The sequence below is a fragment of the Perna viridis genome, chromosome 15 (genome assembly GCF_037379345.1).
Source record: "Perna viridis isolate PV_CMFRI_1.1 ecotype Kerala chromosome 15, ASM3737934v1, whole genome shotgun sequence".
Classification (NCBI taxonomy): domain Eukaryota; kingdom Metazoa; phylum Mollusca; class Bivalvia; order Mytilida; family Mytilidae; genus Perna; species Perna viridis.
Window position 1 is genome coordinate 2204550 of NC_142459.1, and position 21192 is coordinate 2225741.

Genomic DNA, 21192 nt, shown 5'->3' on the forward strand with positions numbered 1-21192 from the left:
TTTTATCCCATGGGATTTTTCAATATTCGATGGGATTTTCATAGAATCCCATGGGATTTTTTTGTGTCCCATGGGATTTTTTCTCCCATGGGACTTTTTTTCTCCCATGGGATTTTAATTTCTCCCATGGGATATTTTGTGTTAAAATACAATGGTAGTCATAGAGAGTGTATGCCTTACATATTCACTTAGTGCATTTTTCTTCTGTGCAGTATGAATAGAAAAGCTGAATGACTAAAAGAGAGAGGTTTTTTGTATTGTTTTGGGATATTTTTGAAGTTTTTAATCTTTTATAGCTTTGAAATAAAATCACTTTGAAAATTCACTTATCAACCACAAATGTAAAACAACGATATAGAAAGAAATATTCAAAGACACTCTGATTATAAATATGCTGGTTAAGAATATAAACTTCGAATGCTGAATGAGCAGTAGTTTTATCTTAGTATTTAAATAAATTATAAAAATTCTAATGGAAGTCTAAATTCAGGTCCATAATCAGCTTTTTGGCACTTCTTTTTCTTCTTGGTCAGCTTCAACCCATGAAACATGCTTCATTTCTCGTCTTTGCAGAATAAAACAAGTAAAAATCTTTATGCAAACAAAATATATAAAATATTTTACAATACCATTTTATTTGTAATCAAAGTGATCTTATTTTTCTTACTTGATATATGTTCATTTCTAATATCAACAGCTGAAATTACTTGCAATCAGACATCTAAAAGATAACATGAACAGACAAACAGACACACAGATAAAGGGCTTTCTATATAAGTTCGTGGCAGCACTTTTGATTTATTGTGCAAAGTATGAAGAACAGATGGACGGACACCAGCATGCCATAATATGTCCCGTCTCAAAAAGCAGGAGTACAAAAGTTCTGGAGAACAGTGTATATCTGATATGATAAGCTATCAAGTTTGCATATACTGAATTAGTCATTCACCATAGAGGCAAGCAGGTGGCTGGTCCCTGAAATGGTGAAAAACAATTCTGCATGATAATACATATGGTACCTTTCAATTTAGTTGAATTAATTTTCATTGCAAGCATCCTTAAAGCAGTTATCTTGTAATGCACATAAGTAACATTCAATGTTAAGTCCAACATGCTGGGGGTAAGTTTAATCAAAATTAATTAAGAGATTGTGGAGAAAGCTGTCGTTGAACTTTCACAAAATGTAACAAGTTTATTGTAGTCTGAGTTGCTCATTTGCTTTTGTTACTTTGTGTGTATGATTTTAGTTACTTTATGTTCTTTGTTGTGTATGTCTGTTTTCCATGTCTGGTCTTGGTCTCTGAATTACATTCCTTTGATTGCCGCTATTACATTGGTTCCCTTGATTACCTTTGAAACACAAGGTATGTTAGTGGTGCAAAGATAAGAGCTTAAAAAATAATGGTCAAGTTCAACTATAATTTTAGAATAGGACTTGACAAACTCTATTTGCAATTGAATATTCACACAATAAAGATATTTGTTTTTGGCTTAATCATATAACAAAAGCATCTGTATATAAAAAGAGATATCTCCTGATAGCAAGTAATAGTGATTTTTACTAGAACTTACAATCTAGCTAGAGCTTGTTTATCTTGCCTCAGACATAGTTGGTTTAATATTTAATTTTGCAAGTTCTTTATATGTCACTCACCTTTTACGAGTCATTACTAAGAATCCTTTCATGCATCCTCTAATCTCTCTTGAGCAACATAGAGCACCTTCAAAACAAAATTATACTTATTATGCATTATTTCAAAATTAGATAACTTTCAGATTCTGTATAAATGGAGTTATAAACATGTAACTGAAACAGGGGCTGCACTGGCTTCCAAAATTCTGTTACCAATTTTTTTTAATCAATGTTCAGAGATAAGAGCAAAAAGTGGTGCCAAAAAAAAATTCCAATTTTTTAAAATATGACAGTACTAAGTCCACTGATGAAAGTCCATGAGAAGAAAAAATGAAATTAGTACAACTTATATGCCATATATATACAATTTCCAAATTGTAACACAATATCTCTTCAAACACAAGAAATCTTACACCCCAAATTCCCACTAATGAAAACTTGCATCCAATCTTCAGTGTGTGATGGACAGGTTGAAAAACTAAACTAGTATTTTTATATTTAAAATGCTAAAATCAAAACTCTGTACTACATTTGGGTCTAAAAGCACTGAATCTATTATGGTTTCAAATGGTCATATCTATATTGTTAATTTCAAATTTAAAGCCTTTCTGAATTGTTAAAACAGAAGATTAACAACATAAACATGTTACATTTGTACCCATAACTATCCATATCTACATTTTAACAAAAAAAAAAAAACAATATTTGTACTGTACCTTATGTGAGACAGTACCAACCTCTATCTAGTTTGTCTTACTGCGTGCACAGATAAACTTATGGAACATATACAAAATGTATTATTCCAGCATTCAAAAATGGTCATTGCTTATACTGTTTTAGTCACATATTTCACTCGATATTTATTCCTTCAATTGTAGAAGAATTACCATTGCAGTACATAAATAAAAATCATTGCTTAAAATATGCAAACTATAAAGTTTGACTCTGCCACATTTGCCCAAAAAATGGCAAAATATTGAAAAAAAAATCCAACAAAAAGGGGGGTCTAATCCAGACCATACCCTTTAAAAAGCCATCATGTTTACATGGTTTTAGTAAACATTATCTGGAAGTGCGACGTGCTGTTGTTGTCCAGTACATGCAGCCCCACTTGTAGTAGTAAAATGGTTATGACTGAGTGATCCTTCAACTCGCGTTTATTTCCGTTTAGTAAACGACAATATCGAATACTCGGGAATGAATGATACTAACCTGTTTCTATTTTGGAAAGAACGAGTTTAAAATATTAATTGCATCCAAGATTTTGAAAGCAGTGAAAATCCTTATTCTCGCGTGCTTATTCTCATGGTACCAGTATCGTATTGCATATCCCTGAGCGGGTGTACGTCAAAACATGGATGCTATAGAAATATAGTGCATTTTCTTTCTGCCTCTCTACAAACTAATATTTTGTCAAAAGATATGAACAATGACTTATAAAATAGAGCAAACATCACACTGTAAGATGAAGAACTTTTTTAAAAGAAAATCTAACCTAATATCATAAATATGTTCCACTGAAAAGGTTGGTTTGGTGAGTGCAAAACGAAAGTGAAAGTAGGGAAAATGGCTATTTATAGTTCGAGACTACTTTTCTGTCCGATCTTCGTGGACTCACCCTATTTTCTTTGCGGGAAATTATTTTTTCACATGTCCTTAGAAATGCTACATAAGTGAAAGTTTTATTGAATCAATTTACATATTTTTAAAAAAAATCCTAAAAATATGCACTTCACTATAGAAGTCTATGGAAAAATTAATACGATACTGAGACCTAGTAAGCCAGTTTTTCAAGTAAAGTTGGATATTCAGCAAGTGGTCTTACCAGCTGAAAAAGTAGTACCCCAATACAGGTAACACTTTTAAGATGAATTAGCCAACTTTTGAACCTGATTTTTTATGGTAGCTCTGGTTTTTTGCATTTATGGTTAATCTTTACCAAATTTGGAAATGCATTTTGTTTTCATGAATTTGTATAATATCAGTTCAATAAAATTATTATCTTGACTGTTTATGATGAGCATATCTATATTCATGTAACCTAAAGCAAGTAATACTCCTGCATAAAGGATAGTTTTCAAGTTACAACACATTTTAAGTATGTGGTTAGGACTTGAAAATAGTCATTTTCCATACATTGCCTCTTATATATGAAAAAATGAATATTTTTTTTATTTTTTGTTTTTCTTTCAAATAAATAGCTAAAATGAGTTGCCATATAACTGTGTGGTTGATTTAAACACAGAAATGTCACAAAAGTCAACAGCCAATTTTTAGTGGACTTTTTTTAGTGGTTCAAATGGACAGATTCTAATGCGGCAAGAAAAATATAGGTGTTTTTTCATATAAAAACTGAATTTTTTAAAAAAATATCTAAAGCAGACAGTTGTTATTATAATATGTATACCAATAAACTATTTTTCTTGCATCATAGCTATCTGTTTTAAAGAAAAAGTCCTTTTCCTGTCATATTGAGGTCCTTTTGTATCTGCCTGGGGTACCAAAATGGCTTAAAATCTGTATTTTCTGCATATGAAAAGCTATATTTTTTTAAAACTATGATATTGGTATAATTTTTTTTGGATTTATTATTATTGAAATGACCATATCTATAGTTTAAAACAGTTGGTTGTACCAGTCATTATACTTTACTTTAAACAAGAGGCTCCCTTGAGTTAAAGACAAAAACGGAGGTTCGAATATTAATATTTCCATATATGGAAGTCACAAGTGGGGATTAAATAATGATTTGGAACTCATAGTACAGCTCATGTATCTACCATGTCAGAATAAACCACAAATTTGCTTAGTTTGACTAATGCAGCAGCTTTTTATCAAAAGTAATATTTTCTGGCTAACACTGAGATATTAGTCTCATGCCTGGAATAGGGTACCTATATAAAAATTTTAATAGAAAACTCATGTTTATAGCAGGGCAATGATGTTCTGAATTTTCAGTATGAAAATGAATACTCTAGCAGAAAAACAACAACTTTTATGATTATATTGAAATGTTTATTAGTAATAGGTACCAGTATCGTATTGCATATCCCTGAGCAGGTGTACGTCAAAACATGGATGCTATAAAAATATAGTGCAATTTCTTTCTGCCTCTCTACAAACTAATATTTTGTCAAAAGATATGAACAATGACTTATAAAATAGAGCAAACATCACACTGTAAGATGAAGAACTTTTTTAAAAGAAAATCTAACATAATATCATAAAAATGTTCCACTGAAAAGGTTGGTTTGGTGAGTGCAAAACGAAAGTGAAAGTAGGGAAAATGGCTATTTATAGTTCGAGACTACTTTTCTGTCCGATCTTCGTGGACTCACCCTATTTTCTTTGCGGGAAATTATTTTTTCACATGTCCTTAGAAATGCTACATAAGTGAAAGTTTTATTGAATCAATTTACATATTTTTAAAAAAATCCTAAAAATATGCACTTCACTATAGAAGTCTATGGAAAAATTAATACGATACTGAGACCTAGTAAGCCAGTTTTTCAAGTAAAGTTGGATATTCAGCAAGTGGTCTTTACCAGCTGAAAAAGTAGTACCCCAATGCAGGTAACACTTTTAAGATGAATTAGCCAACTTTTGAACCTGATTTTTTTATGGTAGCTCTGGTTTTTTGCATTTATGGTTAATCTTTACCAAATTTGGAAATGCATTTTGTTTTCATGAATTTGTATAATATCAGTTCAATAAAATTATTATCTTGACTGTTTATGATGAGCATATCTATATTCATGTAACCTAAAGCAAGTAATACTCCTGCATAAAGGATAGTTTTCAAGTTACAACACATTTTAAGTATGTGGTTAGGACTTGAAAATAGTCATTTTCCATACATTGCCTCTTATACATGAAAAAATGAATATTTTTTTTATTTTTTGTTTTTCTTTCAAATAAATAGCTAAAATGAGTTGCCATATAACTGTGTGGTTGATTTAAACACAGAAATGTCACAAAAGGCAACAGCCAATTTTTTAGTGGACTTTTTTTAGTGGTTCAAATGGACAGATTCTAATGCGGCAAGAAAAATATAGGTGTTTTTTCATATAAAAACTGAATTTTTTAAAAAAAATATCTAAAGCAGACAGTTGTTATTATAATATTTATACCAATAAACTATTTTTCTTGCATCATAGCTATCTGTTTTAAAGAAAAAGTCCTTTTCCTGTCATATTGAGGTCCTTTTGTATCTGCCTGGGGTACCAAAATGGCTTAAAATCTGTATTTTCTGCATATGAAAAGCTATATTTTTTTAAAACTATGATATTGGTATAATTTTTTTTGGATTTATTATTATTGAAATGACCATATCTATAGTTTAAAACAGTTGGTTGTACCAGTCATTATACTTTACTTTAAACAAGAGGCTCCCTTGAGTTAAAGACAAAAACGGAGGTTCGAATATTAATATTTCCATATATGGAAGTCACAAGTGGGGATTAAATAATGATTTGGAACTCATAGTACAGCTCATGTATCTACCATGTCAGAATAAACCACAAATTTGCTTAGTTTGACTAATGCAGCAGCTTTTTATCAAAAGTAATATTTTCTGGCTAACACTGAGATATTAGTCTCATGCCTGGAATAGGGTACCTATATAAAAATTTTAATAGAAAACTCATGTTTATAGCAGGGCAATGATGTTCTGAATTTTCAGTATGAAAATGAATACTCTAGCAGAAAAACAACAACTTTTATGATTATATTGAAATGTTTATTAGTAATAGGTACCAGTATCGTATTGCATATCCCTGAGCAGGTGTACGTCAAAACATGGATGCTATAAAAATATAGTGCATTTTCTTTCTGCCTCTCTACAAACTAATATTTTGTCAAAAGATATGAACAATGACTTATAAAATAGAGCAAACATCACACTGTAAGATGAAGAACTTTTTTAAAAGAAAATCTAACATAATATCATAAAAATGTTCCACTGAAAAGGTTGGTTTGGTGAGTGCAAAACGAAAGTGAAAGTAGGGAAAATGGCTATTTATAGTTCGAGACTACTTTTCTGTCCGATCTTCGTGGACTCACCCTATTTTCTTTGCGGGAAATTATTTTTTCACATGTCCTTAGAAATGCAACATAAGTGAAAGTTTTATTGAATCAATTTACATATTTTTAAAAAAATCCTAAAAATATGCACTTCACTATAGAAGTCTATGGAAAAATTAATACGATACTGAGACCTAGTAAGCCAGTTTTTCAAGTAAAGTTGGATATTCAGCAAGTGGTCTTTACCAGCTGAAAAAGTAGTACCCCAATGCAGGTAACACTTTTAAGATGAATTAGCCAACTTTTGAACCTGATTTTTTTATGGTAGCTCTGGTTTTTTGCATTTATGGTTAATCTTTACCAAATTTGGAAATGCATTTTGTTTTCATGAATTTGTATAATATCAGTTCAATAAAATTATTATCTTGACTGTTTATGATGAGCATATCTATATTCATGTAACCTAAAGCAAGTAATACTCCTGCATAAAGGATAGTTTTCAAGTTACAACACATTTTAACTATGTGGTTAGGACTTGAAAATAGTCATTTTCCATACATTGCCTCTTATATATGAAAAAATGAATATTTTTTTTATTTTTTGTTTTTCTTTCAAATAAATAGCTAAAATGAGTTGCCATATAACTGTGTGGTTGATTTAAACACAGAAATGTCACAAAAGTCAACAGCCAATTTTTAGTGGACTTTTTTTAGTGGTTCAAATGGACAGATTCTAATGCGGCAAGAAAAATATAGGTGTTTTTTCATATAAAAACTGAATTTTTTAAAAAAATATCTAAAGCAGACAGTTGTTATTATAATATGTATACCAATAAACTATTTTTCTTGCATCATAGCTATCTGTTTTAAAGAAAAAGTCCTTTTCCTGTCATATTGAGGTCCTTTTGTATCTGCCTGGGGTACCAAAATGGCTTAAAATCTGTATTTTCTGCATATGAAAAGCTATATTTTTTTAAAACTATGATATTGGTATAATTTTTTTTGGATTTATTATTATTGAAATGACCATATCTATAGTTTAAAACAGTTGGTTGTACCAGTCATTATACTTTACTTTAAACAAGAGGCTCCCTTGAGTTAAAGACAAAAACGGAGGTTCGAATATTAATATTTCCATATATGGAAGTCACAAGTGGGGATTAAATAATGATTTGGAACTCATAGTACAGCTCATGTATCTACCATGTCAGAATAAACCACAAATTTGCTTAGTTTGACTAATGCAGCAGCTTTTTATCAAAAGTAATATTTTCTGGCTAACACTGAGATATTAGTCTCATGCCTGGAATAGGGTACCTATATAAAAATTTTAATAGAAAACTCATGTTTATAGCAGGGCAATGATGTTCTGAATTTTCAGTATGAAAATGAATACTCTAGCAGAAAAACAACAACTTTTATGATTATATTGAAATGTTTATTAGTAATAGGTACCAGTATCGTATTGCATATCCCTGAGCAGATGTACGTCAAAACATGGATGCTATAAAAATATAGTGCATTTTCTTTCTGCCTCTCTACAAACTAATATTTTGTCAAAAGATATGAACAATGACTTATAAAATAGAGCAAACATCACACTGTAAGATGAAGAACTTTTTTAAAAGAAAATCTAACATAATATCATAAAAATGTTCCACTGAAAAGGTTGGTTTGGTGAGTGCAAAACGAAAGTGAAAGTAGGGAAAATGGCTATTTATAGTTCGAGACTACTTTTCTGTCCGATCTTCGTGGACTCACCCTATTTTCTTTGCGGGAAATTATTTTTTCACATGTCCTTAGAAATGCTACATAAGTGGAAGTTTTATTGAATCAATTTACATATTTTTTAAAAAATCCTAAAAATATGCACTTCACTATAGAAGTCTATGGAAAAATTAATACGATACTGAGACCTAGTAAGCCAGTTTTTCAAGTAAAGTTGGATATTCAGCAAGTGGTCTTTACCAGCTGAAAAAGTAGTACCCCAATGCAGGTAACACTTTTAAGATGAATTAGCCAACTTTTGAACCTGATTTTTTATGGTAGCTCTGGTTTTTTGCATTTATGGTTAATCTTTACCAAATTTGGAAATGCATTTTGTTTTCATGAATTTGTATAATATCAGTTCAATAAAATTATTATCTTGACTGTTTATGATGAGCATATCTATATTCATGTAACCTAAAGCAAGTAATACTCCTGCATAAAGGATAGTTTTCAAGTTACAACACATTTTAACTATGTGGTTAGGACTTGAAAATAGTCATTTTCCATACATTGCCTCTTATATATGAAAAACTGAATATTTTTTTTATTTTTTGTTTTTCTTTCAAATAAATAGCTAAAATGAGTTGCCATATAACTGTGTGGTTGATTTAAACACAGAAATGTCACAAAAGGCAACAGCCAATTTTTTAGTGGACTTTTTTTAGTGGTTCAAATGGACAGATTCTAATGCGGCAAGAAAAATATAGGTGTTTTTTCATATAAAAACTGAATTTTTAAAAAAAAATATCTAAAGCAGACAGTTGTTATTATAATATTTATACCAATAAACTATTTTTCTTGCATCATAGCTATCTGTTTTAAAGAAAAAGTCCTTTTCCTGTCATATTGAGGTCCTTTTGTATCTGCCTGGGGTACCAAAATGGCTTAAAATCTGTATTTTCTGCATATGAAAAGCTATATTTTTTTAAAACTATGATATTGGTATAATTTTTTTTGGATTTATTATTATTGAAATGACCATATCTATAGTTTAAAACAGTTGGTTGTACCAGTCATTATACTTTACTTTAAACAAGAGGCTCCCTTGAGTTAAAGACAAAAACGGAGGTTCGAATATTAATATTTCCATATATGGAAGTCACAAGTGGGGATTAAATAATGATTTGGAACTCATAGTACAGCTCATGTATCTACCATGTCAGAATAAACCACAAATTTGCTTAGTTTGACTAATGCAGCAGCTTTTTATCAAAAGTAATATTTTCTGGCTAACACTGAGATATTAGTCTCATGCCTGGAATAGGGTACCTATATAAAAATTTTAATAGAAAACTCATGTTTATAGCAGGGCAATGATGTTCTGAATTTTCAGTATGAAAATGAATACTCTAGCAGAAAAACAACAACTTTTATGATTATATTGAAATGTTTATTAGTAATAGGTACCAGTATCGTATTGCATATCCCTGAGCAGGTGTACGTCAAAACATGGATGCTATAAAAATATAGTGCATTTTCTTTCTGCCTCTCTACAAACTAATATTTTGTCAAAAGATATGAACAATGACTTATAAAATAGAGCAAACATCACACTGTAAGATGAAGAACTTTTTTAAAAGAAAATCTAACATAATATCATAAAAATGTTCCACTGAAAAGGTTGGTTTGGTGAGTGCAAAACGAAAGTGAAAGTAGGGAAAATGGCTATTTATAGTTCGAGACTACTTTTCTGTCCGATCTTCGTGGACTCACCCTATTTTCTTTGCGGGAAATTATTTTTTCACATGTCCTTAGAAATGCAACATAAGTGAAAGTTTTATTGAATCAATTTACATATTTTTAAAAAAATCCTAAAAATATGCACTTCACTATAGAAGTCTATGGAAAAATTAATACGATACTGAGACCTAGTAAGCCAGTTTTTCAAGTAAAGTTGGATATTCAGCAAGTGGTCTTTACCAGCTGAAAAAGTAGTACCCCAATGCAGGTAACACTTTTAAGATGAATTAGCCAACTTTTGAACCTGATTTTTTTATGGTAGCTCTGGTTTTTTGCATTTATGGTTAATCTTTACCAAATTTGGAAATGCATTTTGTTTTCATGAATTTGTATAATATCAGTTCAATAAAATTATTATCTTGACTGTTTATGATGAGCATATCTATATTCATGTAACCTAAAGCAAGTAATACTCCTGCATAAAGGATAGTTTTCAAGTTACAACACATTTTAAGTATGTGGTTAGGACTTGAAAATAGTCATTTTCCATACATTGCCTCTTATATATGAAAAAATGAATATTTTTTTTATTTTTTGTTTTTCTTTCAAATAAATAGCTAAAATGAGTTGCCATATAACTGTGTGGTTGATTTAAACACAGAAATGTCACAAAAGTCAACAGCCAATTTTTAGTGGACTTTTTTAGTGGTTCAAATGGACAGATTCTAATGCGGCAAGAAAAATATAGGTGTTTTTTCATATAAAAACTGAATTTTTTAAAAAAATATCTAAAGCAGACAGTTGTTATTATAATATGTATACCAATAAACTATTTTTCTTGCATCATAGCTATCTGTTTTAAAGAAAAAGTCCTTTTCCTGTCATATTGAGGTCCTTTTGTATCTGCCTGGGGTACCAAAATGGCTTAAAATCTGTATTTTCTGCATATGAAAAGCTATATTTTTTTAAAACTATGATATTGGTATAATTTTTTTTGGATTTATTATTATTGAAATGACCATATCTATAGTTTAAAACAGTTGGTTGTACCAGTCATTATACTTTACTTTAAACAAGAGGCTCCCTTGAGTTAAAGACAAAAACGGAGGTTCGAATATTAATATTTCCATATATGGAAGTCACAAGTGGGGATTAAATAATGATTTGGAACTCATAGTACAGCTCATGTATCTACCATGTCAGAATAAACCACAAATTTGCTTAGTTTGACTAATGCAGCAGCTTTTTATCAAAAGTAATATTTTCTGGCTAACACTGAGATATTAGTCTCATGCCTGGAATAGGGTACCTATATAAAAATTTTAATAGAAAACTCATGTTTATAGCAGGGCAATGATGTTCTGAATTTTCAGTATGAAAATGAATACTCTAGCAGAAAAACAACAACTTTTATGATTATATTGAAATGTTTATTAGTAATAGGTACCAGTATCGTATTGCATATCCCTGAGCAGATGTACGTCAAAACATGGATGCTATAAAAATATAGTGCATTTTCTTTCTGCCTCTCTACAAACTAATATTTTGTCAAAAGATATGAACAATGACTTATAAAATAGAGCAAACATCACACTGTAAGATGAAGAACTTTTTTAAAAGAAAATCTAACATAATATCATAAAAATGTTCCACTGAAAAGGTTGGTTTGGTGAGTGCAAAACGAAAGTGAAAGTAGGGAAAATGGCTATTTATAGTTCGAGACTACTTTTCTGTCCGATCTTCGTGGACTCACCCTATTTTCTTTGCGGGAAATTATTTTTTCACATGTCCTTAGAAATGCTACATAAGTGGAAGTTTTATTGAATCAATTTACATATTTTTTAAAAAATCCTAAAAATATGCACTTCACTATAGAAGTCTATGGAAAAATTAATACGATACTGAGACCTAGTAAGCCAGTTTTTCAAGTAAAGTTGGATATTCAGCAAGTGGTCTTTACCAGCTGAAAAAGTAGTACCCCAATGCAGGTAACACTTTTAAGATGAATTAGCCAACTTTTGAACCTGATTTTTTATGGTAGCTCTGGTTTTTTGCATTTATGGTTAATCTTTACCAAATTTGGAAATGCATTTTGTTTTCATGAATTTGTATAATATCAGTTCAATAAAATTATTATCTTGACTGTTTATGATGAGCATATCTATATTCATGTAACCTAAAGCAAGTAATACTCCTGCATAAAGGATAGTTTTCAAGTTACAACACATTTTAACTATGTGGTTAGGACTTGAAAATAGTCATTTTCCATACATTGCCTCTTATATATGAAAAACTGAATATTTTTTTTATTTTTTGTTTTTCTTTCAAATAAATAGCTAAAATGAGTTGCCATATAACTGTGTGGTTGATTTAAACACAGAAATGTCACAAAAGGCAACAGCCAATTTTTTAGTGGACTTTTTTTAGTGGTTCAAATGGACAGATTCTAATGCGGCAAGAAAAATATAGGTGTTTTTTCATATAAAAACTGAATTTTTTAAAAAAAATATCTAAAGCAGACAGTTGTTATTATAATATTTATACCAATAAACTATTTTTCTTGCATCATAGCTATCTGTTTTAAAGAAAAAGTCCTTTTCCTGTCATATTGAGGTCCTTTTGTATCTGCCTGGGGTACCAAAATGGCTTAAAATCTGTATTTTCTGCATATGAAAAGCTATATTTTTTTAAAACTATGATATTGGTATAATTTTTTTTGGATTTATTATTATTGAAATGACCATATCTATAGTTTAAAACAGTTGGTTGTACCAGTCATTATACTTTACTTTAAACAAGAGGCTCCCTTGAGTTAAAGACAAAAACGGAGGTTCGAATATTAATATTTCCATATATGGAAGTCACAAGTGGGGATTAAATAATGATTTGGAACTCATAGTACAGCTCATGTATCTACCATGTCAGAATAAACCACAAATTTGCTTAGTTTGACTAATGCAGCAGCTTTTTATCAAAAGTAATATTTTCTGGCTAACACTGAGATATTAGTCTCATGCCTGGAATAGGGTACCTATATAAAAATTTTAATAGAAAACTCATGTTTATAGCAGGGCAATGATGTTCTGAATTTTCAGTATGAAAATGAATACTCTAGCAGAAAAACAACAACTTTTATGATTATATTGAAATGTTTATTAGTAATAGGTACCAGTATCGTATTGCATATCCCTGAGCAGATGTACGTCAAAACATGGATGCTATAAAAATATAGTGCATTTTCTTTCTGCCTCTCTACAAACTAATATTTTGTCAAAAGATATGAACAATGACTTATAAAATAGAGCAAACATCACACTGTAAGATGAAGAACTTTTTTAAAAGAAAATCTAACATAATATCATAAAAATGTTCCACTGAAAAGGTTGGTTTGGTGAGTGCAAAACGAAAGTGAAAGTAGGGAAAATGGCTATTTATAGTTCGAGACTACTTTTCTGTCCGATCTTCGTGGACTCACCCTATTTTCTTTGCGGGAAATTATTTTTTCACATGTCCTTAGAAATGCTACATAAGTGAAAGTTTTATTGAATCAATTTACATATTTTTAAAAAAATCCTAAAAATATGCACTTCACTATAGAAGTCTATGGAAAAATTAATACGATACTGAGACCTCATGCGAAGAGTTTCTCAATGAGTTTGGAAATACAGGGGAAAGAAACGAATTATGGTGTAATGTGACAAGTTATGATTTGACCACGGACCAAAAGGTAACAACGCATGGAAACGTTCTATCGTGCATCACATTTCAGACTCCTAGTATTTTAATCGTAAGTACTTTTTTTATCAGGCTCTCTAAAAATCAGACAGCACGTCAAAAACCAACCCAATTTAATTTTATTTCTTGTTTAGAAACAGGTACTGATCACATAATCTTAGTTTTTTATTTGTTTGTTGCGCTAAATAGAGAAAAAGTATGTACAAAAATGTAGATTGTAAATGAAATTTACACAGAAGCATCGTTTGTTTGGTAGGTTTTCTTCACCGTGAATTACGTTTTATCCAACATGAATCACTTTTCCATTAGCAGTGTCTAAATTTTATGTTGACTGGTACTTAACATTTGATCTAAACGGAACCTTTCAGGGTTCTCCTAAGTGTTATTTGTACAAATTTGTTGTTGAATTTGTACCAAGTCTGCAAAAATATTTAACAAAACGGACTTATTACAAAAAAAATGCCTTACTAGATGTAAACTAAGATAATCATCGCATTCCTTGTTTGTTGAAACTGGGGGTTACTATGGTATAGAGATGTCAAATAGATAGTGTGCTTTGTGCACAATGAAAAGTGTCGAGGATGAATTTTATTTTGTATCGAGTTGTGACGCCAGTATGTCTAGCTTTATTATTTTATAAGCCCCTCCTCTCTCAAAATATAGTACATGCATATATTTCAAAATCACTGGAAATTTCAAGGTGATGCGTAATTTATGTAGGTTCCTTGTCCATGTATATACAGTCTTAACTTAATTACTTTAATTATGATTGTGTATTTGCATTTGTAACGTATATTAACTTCTGTTCAGGTGTTAGAATACTGGGATATGTACTGTTGTTTGTTGTAAAATTGTACTGGTGAACATGATTGCCTTACTTAACTTATACAGATATTGATTTGAATTGATCTTTACAATGAATTTAAAAAATCAAAATCTGCAGTCAAAATGTATACGTAAAACTCAAATTTTCGTTTATTACGAGAAAATTACTACAGGTATTAACAGCTCGATATTCCGTTTTACTGTTAATTAAGTACAATATACAGGAAGTGGTCGGTTTAGCTGGGGGCACTTATAATCTAGGTAATAAATACATCCCGTAATATGGCTTCGTACGTGTTTCGTGTAGCAGATCAAGATATTTACAAAATAGGAGCTGACATAGGACCCTAAATTTACCCAAGAAAATTATGAAAATGATATATTCTATTCACTTTTATCGAAAATATGTGAAGCAACTATTTGTTTGATTATTTCTTATGCACAAATGTCACATTAAAAAATCAATTTATAAGGGGACCAAGGACAGCCGCCATAAAACCTGGTTTAATTCTCAATTTCCAAAGGAAATGCTTGTACCGAGTGACGATGACCATTGCAATGGTTGCAAACTTTCCGGTTGTACTTTGATAATACCATTTAAATTTTATGCAGACTTTTCATTTTGACTCTTATATAGAGTTTATCACTTCGATAACTTTGTTAATAATCATTCATTTGTTATGGAAAAATATTCATGTTTGTTTCTCACCCTTTGTTTTACGGTAATATTCTACACATAGCACGGAAAGCTCGATACTCGCCCAATAAGTGAACTAAACCGTTGAATAGGCTTATTCGTAAGGGATATAATGTTATGATATTCTTGTCAGATTTTTAAGGATGACATTTTTTTGTATTTCATTGATTCGCTCATGGAGTCTTTAAATAGAAATTGGACCACTATAGGAGAGTTCGCCAATCTCATTAGTGATGTCATATTCACTAATTTTCATATCATTAAGTGTCAAATTGGTTGGCAAATAAACAACGAAATAAACAATTAGCAAATTCATGATTAGAATCCCAATTTTCAAAACTTTATAACTTTGTTATTCTATATCCAATTTTGGTTCTGTAAAATGTTTCATTTAGATAAAATAATTCATATTTTGTGTGTAAATATTTTACTCTTTTACTTAAAAAATAAATTTGAAATGATATTTATATGTGAACCTCTATTATCATTAAAAAATATTTTAAATTTTTTATGCTCACATAGTCTAATTACTGAATATTTATTTTAAAATTCCGTGGATAAAAAGACTATTATTGGCAGTTTAAAGAACCAAAAGAATTTTTCAATTACCTTAAAAAACGAAAACGTTATGATGATATAAAGTTGATGCCCCATGCCAATCAAGTGATTTTTTGCCAACCAAATCCAAATCACTGGTAAGTGATGACATCACGAAGAACTCTCCTATATTTTAAAACAGTTTTTGGCATGACATTGGTTGTGTCCTAATTGTATGACTTGGGACCGGCAAGTTATCCGGGAGGAGTTAATGTCCATTTAAAAGATTTTTCAATACTAGATCCAATACAAGGTAGATCTATTTAAGTGTAGATTACATCTTTTTGGCATTTTTTGGATATATATATTCCTAACTTCTATTTTATTTTCATATTTTTATGAAATATTTGATATCACTGCCTTTTACAGGTAGACTGATACAATTATTGCCAGTCTTTTTAAGCGCAATTCAACCACGGGGAAATATGTTGGGACAATTAAACTAGTTTTTTTATCCAATTGGCGCAAACGTTGAATCGAAAAACCCGCAATGTACACTTTCATTGAACTTCAACGTGTAGACACTTGGTAACCAATATGAACTGTACAAAATAGTATGTTCATTGTACACCAGGTATAGATTGTACATGTAGATTCCACCGTATAGTGTTTCGAAAAGTAGAATGGGTGAATCTTATTACACGTATGTACAATACAGTTTAATGCATATCATATAAATTGTAGCTATAACCAGAGGTATGACAGACTTTAGAGCTTCAGTTTCCCTACATGTATGTAGGCGATTTTGAAATTATACAATTAAGGATTTTTACTGTAATGTTGGAATGTACTAGTATACCTTTGTCATCATCTCATCTGTAAAAGCTTCTTGTATATAACAGGAACGCACTTTTGTACACTATATACACACGGATGATCAGAACTGTAAAGGAACGAACATATTCTACTGCAATATTGGACAGGTAAATCCTGTCACCTGTTGAGTCACCTGTTCTGTCTGAGCCATAAAACAATTAATTTTTTTTAAATTACCTCAGGGCGATTCTATTCGTCACCTGGCCTGTGTAGTGTCGTACGTAAACTTAACCGAGATTTTGAAAGTGGGTTCTAAAAGGGGTGGGGGTCTAGAAAAAAAGGGGTGTGTCATAGTATAATATTCCCTCATTTTCACCAAAATTTTGCATGAAATTATCCACATTAATCCAATTATATCATTTTTAATACTTCTTTTTTGAATATAACAACCAAAGGATTTTGATAGGCTATTATAAAAGTCCTTGTATATAATTATATTTACTGAAAGGATCTGCTTACTAGTGAATGAGGTTTTTTTTCTTTTAATTTATATAAGGTTTTTATAATTTGACTTGCGAATTAAAACCGTACATGTAACAGGGAGTTATAATTAATTTCAGGTCTATGCGTGTAACTGTCACCAATGATTTTACAGTCCATGCTTTAATTTACATTACAAAACCGAATTAGTGTAGCCCGTGAAAGAGGTTCGCTTGCATGCACCATCCTATGGACGAACGGAAATGCCAGCATCCTACGTTAGATCTGGGTATTAAAATGTACACGTACTATGTTTAATCAAGACAAAGTCCCGAGAAAGTACAGTTTCATTTGTTAGCCCAAGGATTTATATTATACATAGCATTTACCTAAATTAACTCCTTCGCTAGCTATGAAATAACTTTTTGTACAACTATTTACTACGTTACTGGAATGCTCATCTTGTGGGTTCCTACATCGATATAACAACAAGTGTTATACGAAAGGATAATTAGAGAGGAAACCTCAGATATGTATTGTCAGTCAGTGGCGAAACGGGGTGCCGAAATCACGCATGACACAAGACGCTTTTGTATACGGTTCATTCCCCGCTATGATCTCGTCCCAGCAGCGAGATAAGTGTTGATGCTGCAGTCGTTCAGAAACTAACGAATTCAATACAGCAATGAATGCATACGTCAAGTTCCGACTACAGTAAGTTAGGAGTTGTACTGCTCCAGAAAATCTGCATGATTTGCTCTGACTACTCTGCTCCTGAAACAGTTTCCTCCTTCCACAGTCACAGGTTGGGAACTACAGCTGAATTCTCGTGCGGTGTTTACCCATGATAAAATTAGAATTTTATTTGAAGGGGTAATATTTATTGTATCTGAAGAATCCTTTTTTGAATTAGGTTCACTGTAATTGTAATATTTAATGACTAAAGTTACCGTGGTGAGGGAATTTATATTACAGGGACTGGTCACTCCTTACCAAGTTTGTAATATGGAGTAGGCATTTCCTAAATCAGCGAGCACAGTGAGCTTTACTGTATATGTACCATCTTTGCAAGACTTATAAAAATAATAATGAACATTACAAAGTGGGGGGGGGGAGGGCGACCCGGATGAAAATTTTTGCTTCGCAAGTGCCGTATTTTTATTTATATTTAACCAGCAAGCAAAATCAATATTTCTACTTAAAAATATATCTTGTTAAGTAATGGGGAGTTTTTTTTCAGCAATACTTATTTAGTGAAAAAATTAACACCCAGCCCTTTTTACAAATTTCTGGATCTGCCCAGCATATAGCTACTTATCTGTCAAAGAAGAATTAAAGTATTTGTAATCAATTCAACCTCATTTGAACATTAATTACAAGAACAAGTCACAAGTTTTCAGTCAGTAGAATAGACTTATAATTTGTTTACTTATAGTACAAAACAGGCACTACCTGATAATCCTGCAAAAAGTTTTAACTGGATTTGTTGCTTAGTATGTGTTCCTAATACATGTTAGTTCTTAAAAGTTCTTAAATAGAACTTAAAATAAGATATGATGTGTGCAAAGATTGAAATATGTTGATTGGCATTTGTTTTTTGTTTTTTGTTTTTTGGTTTTTTTGGAAGGGGGAGGGTTCAATACCAACAGAACCATATTTAACTCAATCTTTACACATGTGGCTGGCATTTTAATACTTGTACAACTAAATTTGTCTAGCTGTATTTTTATTTTTTCAGACCTTTAAGTGAAGACTTGTATTTAAAAGAGAGACACTTACACATTTCTTAGAGAAGAATATTGACCAATTAAAAAGGGCGATTATCATTTAACACATTTACTGTAGCAGTAAGTACTTATACATGCAATACTCAGTGATTATTAAATAATTAAACATTTTTTTTTCATCTACAGGTATGCATTTTTTAACATAATCTTGATGACATTGTAAATAGGCTGAAACAGTTTTGCTTTGAATACACAGGAAGCTTTCATGACGTACATTTTAATAGAAAGCACACTTAAACTCGTAAAATAGTAGTGGAGATGTTTGATTTTGTTTTCGTTTAACAGACTATCAGAAACTTTCATGCATACTGTTTGAATGATTAAAAAGTCATCTAATTTTTTATATTATTAAAATTGGAAAGTTAGGCTTTATGTAAAGATATAATATATGCACTAGACCCATAAAGGGAGACAATTAAACTGATTGGTTTTTAATGTGAAAACCTTGTTAGCACAGCTCCTCCAAAACCACTCAAGGTATTTTAAAAAAAAATATGTGAAGAAATGCATCAGTAGAGATTCAATGCAGTACTTTTAGCTTTGTATATTGTAGGGACAACCTGATAATACCAGATGACTATTAGTACATTGACCAACCTGATGGATTGGGTTTTGGATCCTGTAGTGAGAGCAACATATGATAACTTGTAATTACAGGTATTCCTATATATGCATGGTAAAGCATTACTTGTACATGATTTTGATGTTTTTTTTTAGGTAATCAGTTTACTTCAAATTGTTATTAATGTTGTGCACTCTGTTAGTTGATTGAGCACAAGAAGCATATCACTTGTAGTTAGTTTTTCAACTTAGCACATTAAGTTCTGTCTTTATACATGAATGAGTTACATATAAATCGGAATACATTAATAAGTTATAAATATTTGTAAGAAACCTTTTAGAGTTGAAGACCTACAGATTATGCTTGGCATGGCTTTGAAAAGTGAGGGGGTGGTTGTTGCCTGCTGAAACTGACCAATCACCCTCATAGTAATTAGTCAGCCAGTAACACAAATCATGTTTACATTAGGTTGTTACTTTATTATCTGTCAAGGTAGGTTTTTGATAATTGGCATGTTGTTAAGCATTTTTAAGATGTATAACCTTCTACATGCTGTAGGGTTAATTACAATTGACCTTGACATCACATTTTTGTGCTTTGTTTGCATTTTTTTTAATTAAAAATCTACCCAATACTATGACATTTTTAGTTCTTAACTATTTTTTAGGTATCATTATTGGTTGGGATTCTATGGTCAGAATAGCTACTGGTATACAGCAAGAAATTTCTGCAAAATTTTAGGAGGATTTTCACATTATATTTAAGAGCAACACTATCATGATCAGATCATCACTACAAAGTGTGCAGTACATAACATGAGCTTTTACTATTATTACCATCAAATGAGAAATTGAGAATCTTCTTTTGGTGATACTGGAGTACAGTTGTAAAGAAATCATCATTGCTACCTAAATATGATATATGTACATACATGTACTTGTGACTGCTAATATTATTCCCACTGAAGCTAAAGTGTTGACATTCAAGAAATAGTTTAGATGTATCAGCCTCATTCACAGAAGGGTAAAATTGGAGGAAACTGTAGGGATTTAGACATAAACAACAAACATGTAAATTTTGAAATAGGAATGTAGTTAAACGTTTATTCATCAGAAGAACTCAATTCATTTTTTTCAAAACCCCACCATTGCAAAAAAGGTTTTAATTTTTTTAAATAATCATTAATAAATGTCTGCCAATTCAGGAAAAACTTAGAACATACATTATTGTACCTTACTATGATTTGATGTGCTGTAATGTGTATCAAACATTCATTTTCTGTTTAAGTAATTTTATATCTGTTTACATTCATGACAATATTAGGTGTTTTTATTATGTCTATGTTAGCCAGATTGCAATAGTTTATATGAACGGTGGTTCTTGCCCATGATATAAGGTTCAAAATGAGTTAGACTTTGATTCAGACATTTAATTCCTGTCAAATTGCATGGGCATCTATTTCATATCCTTGGAAATTATGAAAGAAGGTTTAGGCGTTAATTTGCTCATTTTTGCCAAAATTTTGCACAAAATCAACCCAATTTTTACCCAAAAGGGGGTGTATTAAATAAAGTTGATTTTGCATTTTAACACTTTTTGTTTAAGAATGGACATAAAATGCCAAAAAATACAGATACTTTTGTGTTGAA

At 30.8% G+C, this 21192-nt stretch overlaps 2 long non-coding RNA genes across 3 annotated transcripts; one reads left to right on the forward strand and one right to left on the reverse strand.

Moving 5' to 3' along the window:
* Nucleotides 1-420: 420 nt before the first annotated feature.
* On the reverse strand, nucleotides 421-13868 carry LOC148596495 (uncharacterized). Of its 2 annotated transcripts, XR_015919043.1 has the most exons (4): nucleotides 13735-13868; nucleotides 2846-2935; nucleotides 1655-1721; nucleotides 421-975 (listed from the first exon to the last, which is right to left on the reverse strand). It is a non-coding gene; the product is annotated as an uncharacterized LOC148596495 (long non-coding RNA). The 2 variants fall into 2 exon arrangements; XR_015919042.1 differs by lacking the exon at nucleotides 13735-13868 and having other exon boundaries at nucleotides 2846-2999.
* Nucleotides 13869-17798: 3930 nt separating this feature from the next.
* On the forward strand, nucleotides 17799-21192 carry LOC148596496 (uncharacterized). Its single transcript, XR_015919044.1, has 4 exons — nucleotides 17799-17908; nucleotides 18933-19041; nucleotides 19535-19638; nucleotides 20211-21192. It is a non-coding gene; the product is annotated as an uncharacterized LOC148596496 (long non-coding RNA).